The sequence below is a fragment of the Delphinapterus leucas genome, chromosome 14 (assembly GCF_059928025.1).
Source record: "Delphinapterus leucas isolate spDelLeu-1000000601 "Yukka" chromosome 14, BTC_Dleu_Yukka2, whole genome shotgun sequence".
Taxonomy (NCBI): Eukaryota; Metazoa; Chordata; class Mammalia; order Artiodactyla; family Monodontidae; genus Delphinapterus; species Delphinapterus leucas.
The window spans coordinates 65,089,364-65,102,444 of NC_143142.1; the positions used below are offsets into that span (position 1 = coordinate 65,089,364).

The following is a 13,081-nucleotide window of genomic DNA, read 5'->3' on the forward strand; positions in this document are numbered from 1 at the left end:
AATACAGTAGGGCTTTTCTCCCCAGGGAGTGTGCAGATGTAGGAGCGGAGGGAAGGTGACCTGTGGTTTAGCTAGCTGGTGTTAGGATCTGGCCCAAGGCAGGCAAGGATGGGGGTTATAAGAAAGTGTCATATAAAGTGCTGCAGAATCTGGCTCATGCTAACAGAAGAGACTGGAAGGCTTCTTGGAGGAGGAGATATTTGAGTTGGACATTGAAAGAAAAGAGTTCATCAGCTAGAGAAGGGGGGAAAGACATTCCCAGTCAAGAGTCTGTGGGAAAGTGTGGAAACGTTAAAGTGCATGGCTTTTACAAACAAAACTCAGATCTGGGTTTACAGAATGCCCTCTGCCATAACCAGGAGTATCAATCAGCAGGGCGACAAGCATGGGTACAGGGAGGATGGCTAGGAGGCCTCCGAATTACTCAGGCCAGAGGCCAGGAGTGCCTAAGTTGAGGTACTGGCAGGGAAAAGAAAATGATTTGATATCCAGAAACTTCCAGGGAATTCCCTGGCGGTCCAGTGTTTAGGAGCCCACGCTTTCACTGCCAAGGGTGTGGGTTCGATCCCTGGTCAGGGAACTAAGATCCTGCAAGCTGTGCAGTACGGCCAAAAACAAACAAAAAACCCAACAAACAGGGCTTCCCTGGTGGCGCAGTGGTTGAGAGTCCGCCTGCCGATGCAGGGGACACGGGTTCGTGCCCCGGTCCGGGAAGATCCCACATGCCGCGGAGCGGCTGGGCCCGTGAGCCATGGCTGCTGAGCCTGCGCATCCGGAGCCTGTGCTCCACAATGGGAGAGGCCACAACAGTGAGAGGCCCGCGTACCGCAAAAAAAAAAAAAAAAAAAGATAATTGGCAGCAAAATGATGGACTAAACCAAGGAAGATGAACTCATGGGATCCAGGGAACAAGAGACCCACGCTAACAAAGGGGTGGAGGGATGCTTCAGGGTGACTGCTGTGCATCAATAAGGTCCATGAGGCAACCCGTCCAGAAGGAGCAGAAGGATGGATACTTGAGTAGGAAAAACATTGAACTGACAAATTGTCTGATAGGTTTGACCTTAAGGGAAAGTCAAGAAGTGCTTGAAGTATATTGAGAAGTGCCTGAAGTGTATGGAAAGCAAACTACAATGAACTCTAAGGCAATGAAAAGAACGTAGGCAAGTCTTAACTCCAGGAATACCAGAGCTGTGTAAGGGAAGAAATGCAGTCAGAGCACACTCCATGGCTCCGCAGTGAACAAGATTGGCATAGTTCCAGTAGTGTAAGTATTGACTATTGATGAGAAGGGAAGTAGTATGAAGATTCAAGACAGCGATCCCTGACTAGAAAGTTAATAGAAAGTTAACCAATAATATTTAAAATTAATGCATTAAGAAATATCAGACTTACGGCGGAAGTGGCTCTTGGGAGTACGGCGGAGCTTCCGGACCTGATGCGGGCGCCCGGTCGTGGACTGTCCCACCCTGTTCCTCTACTGCTCAGGGTGCTCCGCGCCCAGACTGGTATCCGGGGACTGTGACTTGCAGGGTCCACCATGGAACCAGAGCAGATGCTGGAGGGACAGACGCAGGTTGCAGAAAATCCCCACTCTGAGTACGGTCTCACAGACAACGTCGAGAGGATAGTAGAAAATGAGAAAATTAATGCAGAAAAGTCATCAAAACAGAAAGTGGATCTCCAGTCTTTGCCAACTTGTGCCTATCTGGATCAGACAGTTGTGCCTATCTTATTACAAGGACTTGCTGTGCTTGCAAAGGAAAGACCACCAAATCCCATTGAATTTCTAGCATCCTATCTTTTAAAAAACAAGGCACAGTTTGAAGATCGAAACTGACTTATTGGGAAGAACAGAAAAATTTGGTTTCCACTGTAGATTTACATGATTAAGAGGCAACTTTAATTGCCATGATTCCCCCCCCCCCATTTTGGAAGTATAAGAATCATCAGGACAGCAGAACTTATTTTGGAGTTGCAGAAGAAGACATACCTCCCTTATTGATTTAATCACATACTTATTTAATGAGTGTATTCTGTGCAGTTTTTTCTCAGATTGTCTTTAACTTTGTTTTTAAAATGACCTTCAAAATAAACTGTTAAAACATCAAAAAAAAAAGAAATATCAGAATATTATTTAGAAATATGGTGATATAATCACAGCTGTAATATAAATTACCCCTGAACAGTAGCACTGAAGAAATTGAGAAGGGTTTAACATTTTCTCTTAACACACTTTTGTAGCTTTTGAATATTTGATAATGAATATATATTACTTTTACCACATTTTAAACCAATAAAATATGTTTAAATACTAAAGAAAAAAAGAGATATGGTGATAAATACCAAAAGAAACAGCTGGAGGAGTTGAAAAGGTTATTTCTGGGAAACTCAGGGGAAGAAAGGAAGGGCAGGGGACTGCTGTATTTCATTGTAAGGCTTTCAATTACCTTTGATTTTTAAGATTTTGTGCATGAACTTGAAAAAAGTTTTTAATTCCTTAAAAATAAATGGTCACAAAGAATAACAAATCAAGAGAAAAAATAGGCAAAAGATATAAAGAAATTCACAAAAGAAATGCAAATGTCCCCCAAATACATGGAAAAAAATTACATCCACACACACCATTCCACTCCCTGATGATGAAAAAAACATCAGAAGTAGCTGTGCATTCACGGACCTGGAACATGATCTCATTAGATTATTAAGTGTCTGGAGGACGGTACAGTTTACAAAACAATATTATAGTGTCATTTTTATAACAATTTAACAACTTTTCTTCGAGCACCTACTACTATGGTAGGCACATAAGAATGTATTTTTTAAAAAGTCTAAAAGGGATGTGCTAAGATGTCAGCAGGTTCAATGTGATTGTGGAACTAAAGATAATTTTTAAAGTTATTTTCCCTTTTTCTTAATTTAGTCTAATTTTTAGTGAACCTAGCTTGCTAAGTTTTGCTGAACAACAAAACAAATGAAATTTTATTTAACCATTTACCTATTTGGAGCACCCTAGAATGTGAAATAAAACACTGAACATTGGTTTGGATAAGCACCCAATTACTAACCCGCTCAGACACTGCAGAGAGGGTATCATGCCAATTTGTACACCTCAGGGCTCAATAGAGTCTGGCACATAGCAGGTCCTTAAACAAACAGCTAGACAATCAAAATTAAGCAGGGGCTGGTGGGATATTGTAGGCAGGGGGCTTACTGTACATATGTGAGCTTCCAATACGTATGTGGAACACAATTAACTACATGCTAAAAGGATTAAGAGGAGGGATGTATATAAAACACTTAGCATAGCGCCTGGCGCTTTGTAAGTGCTCAAGAAATATTAGTTACTATTTGTAATAATAGTTGTAGTAGTAGTTAGTACCTAGGACCCCAGAAATTCCACCACTCATGCAGCTGCCCAGCCACAAGGCTCTTTGTCAGAACCCTAAACAGTCATGAGGACAGGAGCCGCTTTACCTCCTCCCACCACTCTCCCTCCTCCTCATTCTCCTCCCCCTGCTGCCCACCACCCACCGGAGCAAGCCTGGGGGGCAGTGCAGCCCGAGTGGCCCCCCGAGGCTGGCCACCGGGTCCCAGGGATCCCACAGCTCGAATGTCCGGCTCATTCTCTCCCTGCCCTACAGGACCAATGAGGACATGCCACACCTGCTGTGTGTGCTCCTTAGGTCCTGGAAGAGAGAGAGAAAGGGACAAACCTAGGGGAAACAGGACTGATTCAGGGGGAAGGGATTGCATGCCATTGATCCTCTTTTTAGAAAATAGACTCTAACTGAAGTATAATACATACAGAAAAGTGCACAAATCGTAAGTGTACAGCTCAATGAATTTCCATGTAGAGAGCCAGTTGATTAAGAAACAGCATCGTCAGCCCCCAGAAGTTCCTCTCATGCCCTTTCCTGACATCTAACACCGTAGACCCATTTTGCCTGACATGGGACTTTATACAAATGGAATCATACTTGTGTGGGTTTTGTGTGTCTGGCTTCCTCAGTTCAGCACTGCGCCTGTGACTTTCACTCTCTCGTTGTGTGCAGTTGTAGTTCTTTCCTTCCCATGCTGTACGACATCCACTGTATAAATAAACCACATTTTTTAAAAAATCCATTCTACGTTTGATGGACATTTGAGTTGTTTCCAGTTTATGGCTATTCGAACAGTGCTGCAATGAATATTCTAATATTCAGAAGGCTCAGGCGTTTTGGTGAATGGACATCTGCATTTCTGATGTGAGTATGATTAGCTTCAGTAGATACTGACAAGCAGTTTTCCAAAAATGGTTAAACTAATTGATACGCCCACCATCCTCACGAGAGAGCTCCAGTTGCTCCACAGCTTCGCTCCTGTTCAGTATCAAGTGGTATATCTTTTAAATGAATACGAGCATCCTTTAAGTTCAGCTCCAATACTAGACCAGCATGAAAATGAATGATCTACAGAAATGTCTGTGATGTATCATTAAGCGACAGAAGCAGGTTGCAGGCCAATATGCATAACTTGATTCCATTCATGGAAATTGTGTATGTGCATAGGCAGAAGCAGAGACCAGGTTCAGAAGGGGATGAATCAAAGCCTCCTGTGATCATGATCATTTCTGGGGAGTGGCATTGGAAGGCATAATTTTAAACGCTGAGATTGAGGATAATTTTTACTTTTGTGTTTTCCAGTATTTTTTGAAGTTTGGGGAAAAAGCTGCATAAATAAAATAAAATTCTCCATTCCCCATGCCCATGGCACACCATTCCATTACCTAAGACTGGCAGCCTGACCCTGTCTTTCTTGTTATGCCCAGCATTCTCTCCTGCTCTGGAATTACCCTGGGCAGGGTCTCTGGGACAAGTCTCCTGGGCACTGTAATTTCTCAGGCTGCAGTGTGCCATTAGAAGATCTGGTGCTGGTGACATGAGGCCTGGACACAGCAAAGATTCCAGACCCTGATGGGACAGGACAGCCCAACCACAGGGCAAGTCTTCTGGCAGAGATACCCCTGGAGTCTTGAGCTGCCTCAACAGAGCCTGGGCCTCAGGATGTATCTTAACCTCGAAGAAAGAGACCAGAAAAACTGCTCTTTCGCAGCTGCGGCCTCCCATGGGGGCTCAGGACTCAGAACAAGAGCTGTGGAATTAGGCAGACCTGGGCTCCTGCCCTACTCCTCCCTGGGCCTCCATTTCCTCACCTGTAAAATGGGCTAATGACAACCCTTACCTTAGAGACAACACCAAGTGCCTTGCTGAGAGTGCCTGGCACAAACTTTGCCTTCAATAAACACAGGCTGCTGTTATTATTATGATTGCGGTGGCAGCTCTTACCATCACCCCAAGAGGCAAAGTTTTGCACATACCTTTTGGGGGAAAAAATATAAGAATGCACTCTTTCTTTTCACAAATATTATAAAACAAGTACAAACCTACTTTTCTTGGGGGAAAACTAAATTCATCTGAAACTTGAATGCATTTATTTCAGTTGGAAAGTTGAGTAGTCATTCAACACTGATTCATCCAAGGAATATTTGTCAAGAGCCTACTATGTCCCAGGCACTGTCCTAGATACTGGGGATATGGCAGTGACTAGCGCTTCCCATCTACTAGGGGAGTCAGACAATAACCAAATCAATAAACAGGTTATAATAAAATGCTAAACATGTATATAATACAGTACAAATAATGCCGACCAGTGCTATGGAGAAAAGCAAAGCAGGATAAGAGGAGCTATGGGGCTTCCCTGGTGGCGCAGTGGTTAAGAATCCGCCTGCCAATGCAGGGGACACGGGTTCGAGCCCCAGTCCGGGAAGATCCCACGTGCCGCAGAGCAACTGGGCCCGTGCACCACAACTACTGAGCCTGCGCTCTAGAGCCCATGAGCCACAACTACTGAGCCCACAAGGCACCTAGAGCCTGTGCTCCACAACAAGAGAAGCCACTGTAATGAGAGGCCCATGCACCACAACAAGGAGTGGCCCTCGCTCGCCGCAACTAGAGAAAACCCGCACACAGCAACGAAGACCCAATGCAGCCAGAAATAAAATAAATAAATAAATTTTTAAAATAATTAAAAAAAAAAAAAAAGAGGAGCTATGTGCTGGGAATGCTATCTGATGTGTTCAGCTGAGCCAGGGCTCTGCTCTGGAAATTTCTCTCTCCTTGGCTGAGTGAGGAGGCCCAGGAGGCATGGTCTTGGCCGGGTCTCCACTGACACTGGCCTGGGCTGAAACTGTCTCTTGTGCCCGGGGAGTTGGGTGGGGTTTGAGGAGGAAGGTGAGAGGGGCTGCCAGTGGCTTTTAGGAGGTGAAGCTCCAGCAAAGGGGTATTTCCATGTAGCCTTGGACCACATGGGGAGACTGTGCCCTTAGAGGGCAACCAGCAGTCCCTCCAGGGACACCACTGGGGGAGGCCCCTCAGTTCGTGTCAACCACAGCAGGTAATTACTAAGCACCTACTAGGAGCCCAGAGCTGGGCTTGGTGTGATGAAAGATGTGATTCAAGTAAGTATGCGAAAAAAACAAAACAAAACAAACAAAAAAATGTTAAGTAGGCGAGCTGGTGCCTGACCTCAAGGAGCTCCAGTCCCGCTGGAGATACAAGACCAATCTCCACAAAAAGAAGAAAGCAAGACAGATTGGGTCGAGTGTCTGGGTGGGTGGAACAGGTCATGGGTTCATCAGGATGGCAAATCACCCAATCTCCGTCCGTGGCACCATAAAGCTGTACATTCACACAGCCTGCTGCAAGCCCAGTGGCTTTCCAGGGCAGCGATTCAGGGATCCAGGCTGTTCTCATCTCATGCCTCCATCTTCCAGTTCCCTGCGGCAGAGGGAGAGAGGGAGAGCTGGATCACCTCTCACCAGTTCTTTACGAGGCCCCTCCGCTTGCAGCCCATCGGCCGGAGCTAGTCACATGGCCCCAAACAAACTGCAAGGGAGGCTGGGAAATGGGGGCCACATAGCTATGGATGAAATGTCTGAGAATGAAATGTCCGGCCTGGGGTACGTGTGTCTATGGGATGACCTCGGAGCTAGGGTCTGAGATCCTGCGGCTCTCAAATCCCAAGGAAGTCCCATCATACAGGCTCCCTAGAAAGACGGCCCCAGCTCTCCTCGTCTCTGTGGCTCTAGTGGGCACTAAATAGACCCCAGAGTGAGCCCAGCCTGGCACCCAGGCCAGGCACCCTCGCCCACCCCTCACCCCCAGCCATGAATCGTTCCTGATTAGCCAAAGCACTTGCATTGGTCCGAACTCACCAAGGGCCTCCTGCAGCGGCCACTTCGTGTTCGCTAGATTAATTGCAGCTGGGGGAGGGGAGGGAATCCATTTTTAGAAAATCATTAGTTTCAGAAAGAGAGGGGGGGCGCTTCTGGTTGGGGAAAACCGCTGAGCTGGCAACTCGGGCCTGCTGCTTCAGCGCCAGGCAACCTGGGGCTGTGCACGCTGCTCCACTTGGTGGCACCGTCCGGGGCCCATGCCCCCTCCTCCCGAGGCCGGGCATCCCAGCCCTCCTGCCCTGGCTCCCACCGGCCTTCGCTTCTGCCCTGGCCTGGACTCCGCGGTTTGCTGGCGTTCCGAGCAGCAGAGAATCACCCCGATATTGACCACCCGCCCACTGCCTTCTCTCGGCCCCCTTGCCACACAGCCCCCGTCTGTGGCCCCAGGGGAAAAAGAAGGTTGGGGGCCCCTAATCACCACCGCCTTGAATTGAACATCTAGTAGATTAAATGGCATGAAATTGCCATTTTTGTAGGTCTAAACAGTCAGATAGTAGCAACCCCACGTGGTTCAGCCTCACGGTGCTATGCCTGGCTCTTCGATGCACTTCCTCACTAATCCCCCTTCTGGCCCCCTGGGGCAGGTATAATGCGCATTTGATGTTTCAGAAATTGAGGTTCAGAGAGGTTAAGTGACTTACCCAAGTGAGCACTCCAACCTTGGTCTCTCTGACTCCAAAACCCAGCACGCTGAGTCATATCCCCTGAGTCACCCACCTGCCCTGGCGCTAGGCTGTCAAGCGTCTAGAGCTGTGCTTCCACGTGGTTGCGTTGACAACACGCGGAGGGACAGAAAGCTCCTGGGGAGGGTGAGTGTGCAGGCCTCACCGTCAGGAAGTCTGTTTGCTGTGGGCTTGGGTGCAATTCCATCCTTCCCTCCCCCAGGCTGTATGTGGGTGTCCTGGGCAAATCACTCACCTGTGGGAGGGTCTCCTCTTCCGGAGCTGGCCAAGGCCTGCCTGTGTGGTGCCGCAGTGTGGGCCTGTGGAGGACATGCGCTGGGAAGACCCTTGGTGCACACAAATCTGTACAAACCTCAGGCGCTGTTTCTACTGTTCAGCAGTCCGATCAGCCTGGTCCTTTCAAACCAGAACTGGTTTTAGAAAGAACATATGCCCGATTCAGTCACCCTTGACCCAGGCCTGCCCACAGAGGTGAGATAGCACAGAGGTGATGAAATCAGACGCTATCACTTACCAGCTGGGGGACCTTGGGCAACTCTCTAACCTCAGTTTCTTCATCTGTAGAATGGGGCTCATGATAACGCATCTACTTTTAGGATAGTTGTAAGGATCATACGGCACAATCCCAGTGTAAAATGCTTGGAGCACTGCTACCACATAGCAGAATACAATCAGTACTGGCCATTGTTATTATTACTATTTCCATCCCAAGCACAATTCTGCCTCCCCCTCCCTCATCAGGACAAGCCCTGTGTGAACACTGTACCGGAAATTTTTAAGGTAGTGGATCCTAAGAGGGATCCCAGAGTGCCGAAAGCTTACTGTTCAGTAGGGAAGAGAGAATCCTATACCACTGTTGTCTCTTTAGAGCAGAAATTTTTGAGAGGCTTCCTGGAGGAGGTGTGGTCTGAGTTGCATCCTGAAGGATGAGAAGAAGACAGCCAATTGAAGAAGGAGCTGGAAAGCGCTTGCTTGGAAACACATAAGCAAGGCGTGTTTGACCAATTGCAAGTTACCGTGCATGCTGGGGACCAAGATGGGGGTGGGGGGTGGGGGTGGGGGTGTGTGTATGTGTTGAGGGGGTGGGGGGTTAAGGCATGAGGTTGATGGAGGCAGATGCTAAAAGGCATCTGGAGTAGAGGAAGGAGGCTCTAGAAGGTCCCAAACTAAATCGTACTAGTGGGGATAGAGCAAGGGAACATACATGAGAACTGTTTGCACTTTTTACCTATGGATGGAACGAGGCAGGGAGGACAGGATCTTGCTGTTTATTTCATGTCGGGGGACAGGGCAGGGGAGATGGGAGAACCCAGGTTTCTGGCTGGGGCAGCTGAGGCATTGCAGGTGAGGAGAGATGAAGGTACCGGAGTGACGTTGCCACCCGGGGACAAGGTGTGGCCCAAGAAGAGAGGGGAGGACAGAACCCTGTGACACACCGCAAAATCTGACTGGTGAACTGAGAGAGGAAAGAGAACCAGGTGACAGTAAAACTTCCCTCCAAGGGGGCATCTTCTCCTTCTCTCCACGAATCCAAACTCCTTGGCTGGAGGTCCTCGCTCCTCACTCAACACATTCTGCCTGGGCTGCTGGCCACCCTCAGGCGCGGGCGTCTTGTCCTCCAGCACCACGGAGGACACGTGTCCCCTGCAGCAGTCCTAGCACATCAGAGGTGCCCAAGGGATGTCTGCGGTGACAGCAGCTTAGTGCCGTGTACTGCAAACATGGGGTTTCCCCTAAATGTCCTTCTTTCCCTGACCCAGGGTCAGCCACCCAAAGGGGGTCCACACGCGCACAGCCCAGTTCCAAACTTGTGGGGCTGAGAGTCAAGTCCACGTGACAGGGCAGGGCGTGAAGGTGCTGCTGCCACAGCCCCTGCCTCCTGGACCCGGAGGCCCTGCCCACGTAGCTCGCCGGGAAAGCAGCTCGGGGCCCACCTTCCCGCTGATTTGAGGTGGTGGGACTGGAGTCCCAACAGACTCCACCAAATAACATCTCTACAGGGTTTGGACCAAGGAGTAAGGCCAGAGTCAGCCCGTGAACACCACCACTCCCAGCGCTTCCTTGCCGAGTGACCTTGGGCAAGTCTTTTAACCTCTCAAAGGTTCCAGTTTTGCAGGGGGTCCTAGGGAGGATTAAATAATTCCCTTAAACGCTTAACATCATGCCTGGCAACTAGCTAAGCATTCAATAAATGGTAGCTATTATTATTATTAAAGAGCTTCCTGGCATGCTGATGCAAGTTAGAGCAAACGAAAATGCCTTTGACAGCTCCCTAATGCAACACCTTCCACCCCACCCCTCCTCCACCACTACCACCTGGGAATTAATTATAGCCCTCCTTGGGTGTTTTCCAGACGTGCATTTTACACTTATTCTAGGTTGCAGAACTAGAATAAATGGAGGCAGGTTTCAGTTCAACTGATAAAAAGCTGCCTCAAGTGGTAGTGAGCTCCCCGTCACCTCATGTGAAAAAGCTGGCCCAGATGACCATTTGGCACTAAAGCTCTAAGTTAACATTCCTCGCTATACAATTGTATTAGAATTCCCTCGCGTTAAACAGTGGTGCCAGTAAGCTGTAATTCTTTGTGTCATTTGGCAAAATGAAAAATTGGCAATCCTACTTTGGCCCTCCAAAAATTTTTTTCTGAAATTGTACCAGTTTGTGATATCTAAAATCTTAACCCCCACTTCAAAGAGCCCCTTCCTGGGTCTAAGGTTTAAGACCCCCTGACATAGACACCTCAATCAGCCCCATTTGGTGCCCGATTTGAAGCTATTTCTTGTGCAAGAGGTCTTGAATCTAAAACGTGGCTCAGAGACTTGCCTGGTGGCGCAGCGGTTAAGAATCCGCCTACCAATGCAGAGGACAGGGGTTCGATCCCTGGTCCGGGAAGATCCCACATGCTGCGGAGCAACTAAGCCTGTGCACCACAACTACTGAGCCCAGAGCCCACGTGCTGCAACTACTGAAGCCTGTGCGCCCTAGAGCCCGTGCTCTGCAACAAGAGAAGCCCCCGCTGCCAGCGACTAGGCAAAGCCCGTGCGCAGCAACAAAGACCCAACATAGCCCAAAATTAATTAATTGAAAAATAATAATAAAATAAAACATGGCTCAGATCAGTGAAAATCCCAGGGGCAATACCAGCAAGTGCCACTGGGGCTAAGCTGGGCTGGGCCAAGGGAATAGAGAACTGGAAGTGTCAAGCAGATGCAGAGTAGGGTCTGCCCAGACTCCTTTCAGCCTACTCCACCTCCCGGGAGTGCCCAGTACAGAACTCAGCGGACCCAGATGCCTCCCTCCCACCATCAACACTCAGCCCCAGCCTCATCTCTACTCCAGGGCTTCAGCCCTCAGGGAATCTCTCCTGGAACCCAGTGTGGCAGTGACCTTCCTCTGGGAAAGGTGCAGTCCTCTCAGGACTTAATGTAAAGCAAAGGAGTCAGCAAGCAGGAACTGGATGGACCCCAAGTTCTTGGGACTTTACCTTCCCATCTTATCTCCCAGTGCAACCTCTTTCCCAATCATTCAAAATGATATTCCCCTTTTTCAACTTTTCAGGCTTTGAAAAATCAGCTGCCTTTGTAACTCAGGGCTCCCCGAGGTTGACCCATTACAAATTCAGGACACCCACCAGCTGCACCCTAAGGTTCCTGCCTAACAAGAAAGGTGGTATCTGTGTAGGCACGGGTCTTTCTAGGATGCAAGGAAGAGCAAGCTGTTCTGGATCGTCTCTCCCTTTTGTGGTCCCACCAACCAAGCTTCCTCCCCAACCAAGCTCTGGGAGACCCCAACTGTCCCAGATTCTGATGGCTACATCCCGCTGCCCACCCACCAGAAGAAAAAGGAGCTGGAGGACAACATGGAATCAAGTATACATTTTAAAAATTGTTTAATGGAACATAAACGCCTTTAGAAAAACATTCAGCTAGGTGATAACACCCATAGAAAAAAACACCAATCTTGTGTTTATCTTTTTTTAATTTGGCATTTGTTATTTGCATTTATATTAAAGCAAAGTGCATCTTTTATTTTTGTTTATACACATTGCACAATACATAAATAATGATGCTTATAAAACGTCTTTATATTTACAAGTAATAATATATTTATATATAACATAAAATACATTTTTTCTTTAATAAATCTCAGGGTTTTTTTTTTCAGGAGTCCTTTTTCTCTCAAAGCACTACAATGCTAAATTTCCAATGAGAATGCTTCTCTTGTTCATTTAAACCTTTGTAGTTAGAAAAATAGCTTATGTTAAAGTCTAAACATGCTCATTGAGCTAAGAGCAGTGTCAACGTATCATACGAGTGTATGAGTTGTAGAAGAAACTGAAGAGTTAGGTGTCAGCTCAGGATGGTACCTTGGGTTAAGATGGACCGAATCCTTCTTGGTGGGGAGTGGGGCGGCTCCCCTCGCTGGTCTAACAGCAGAGCTCAACACACAGGCTGCAGAGGGGAGGAAAGTGCTGAGCTGGTTTTCTGAGTCCAGGAAAAACCTGATGTAACCAGGGCAGGGGAGAGGCGGAGGGGCCTGAGAGGGCACTGGGTGAGCAATACTGTGATGGGGCTGCCCCGGCAGCCCTCGGGAAGCCCATCTCAGAGGTATCCAGGAGCAGATGGCCAAAAAGGAAAGACACGACAACGGCAGCAGGGTGGCCGGAGGGGAGTGAGACAGCATGGAAAAACTGGCAGGGTGGCTTCTAAGAAGCCTGCGGACAGGCCAATGTCCTAGATGGGGAGAGGCGGGATGGGGGCTTCCCCAGGCTGGGGGACAGAGCCTTGTTGCTGGCCGCTGCTGGGACACCCGCTGCCCCACTGTGCAAGTCCAAAGAGCACGAGGGACACAGCTTGGGAGCGCAAACCTCTCAGCGGTCAACATCTGTAGGAAACACAACAGGGCACACCGCTTCCCCCATCTGCGTACACACAGACACTCTCTCTCTCTCTCTCTCTCTCTCTCTCTCTCTCTCGTACACCCTGACGAAGGCAACGAGGACCCCGAAGTCGAGGCCTGCCCCCCCATGTACACTGTGTTCGGTGGTACTGACTTTTGCTTCCCCTTTTCACGCCTCGGTGTTCTGCCAACCATACCACCCGCCCCCGCCAAAACCGCGAC

General features: G+C 48.4%; 1 pseudogene; it reads left to right on the plus strand.

The window, feature by feature from the left end:
- The first annotated feature begins 1,403 nt into the window (after nucleotides 1-1,403).
- On the plus strand, nucleotides 1,404-2,113 carry LOC111180153 (protein dpy-30 homolog pseudogene; annotated as a pseudogene).
- The last annotated feature ends 10,968 nt before the right edge of the window (nucleotides 2,114-13,081 follow it).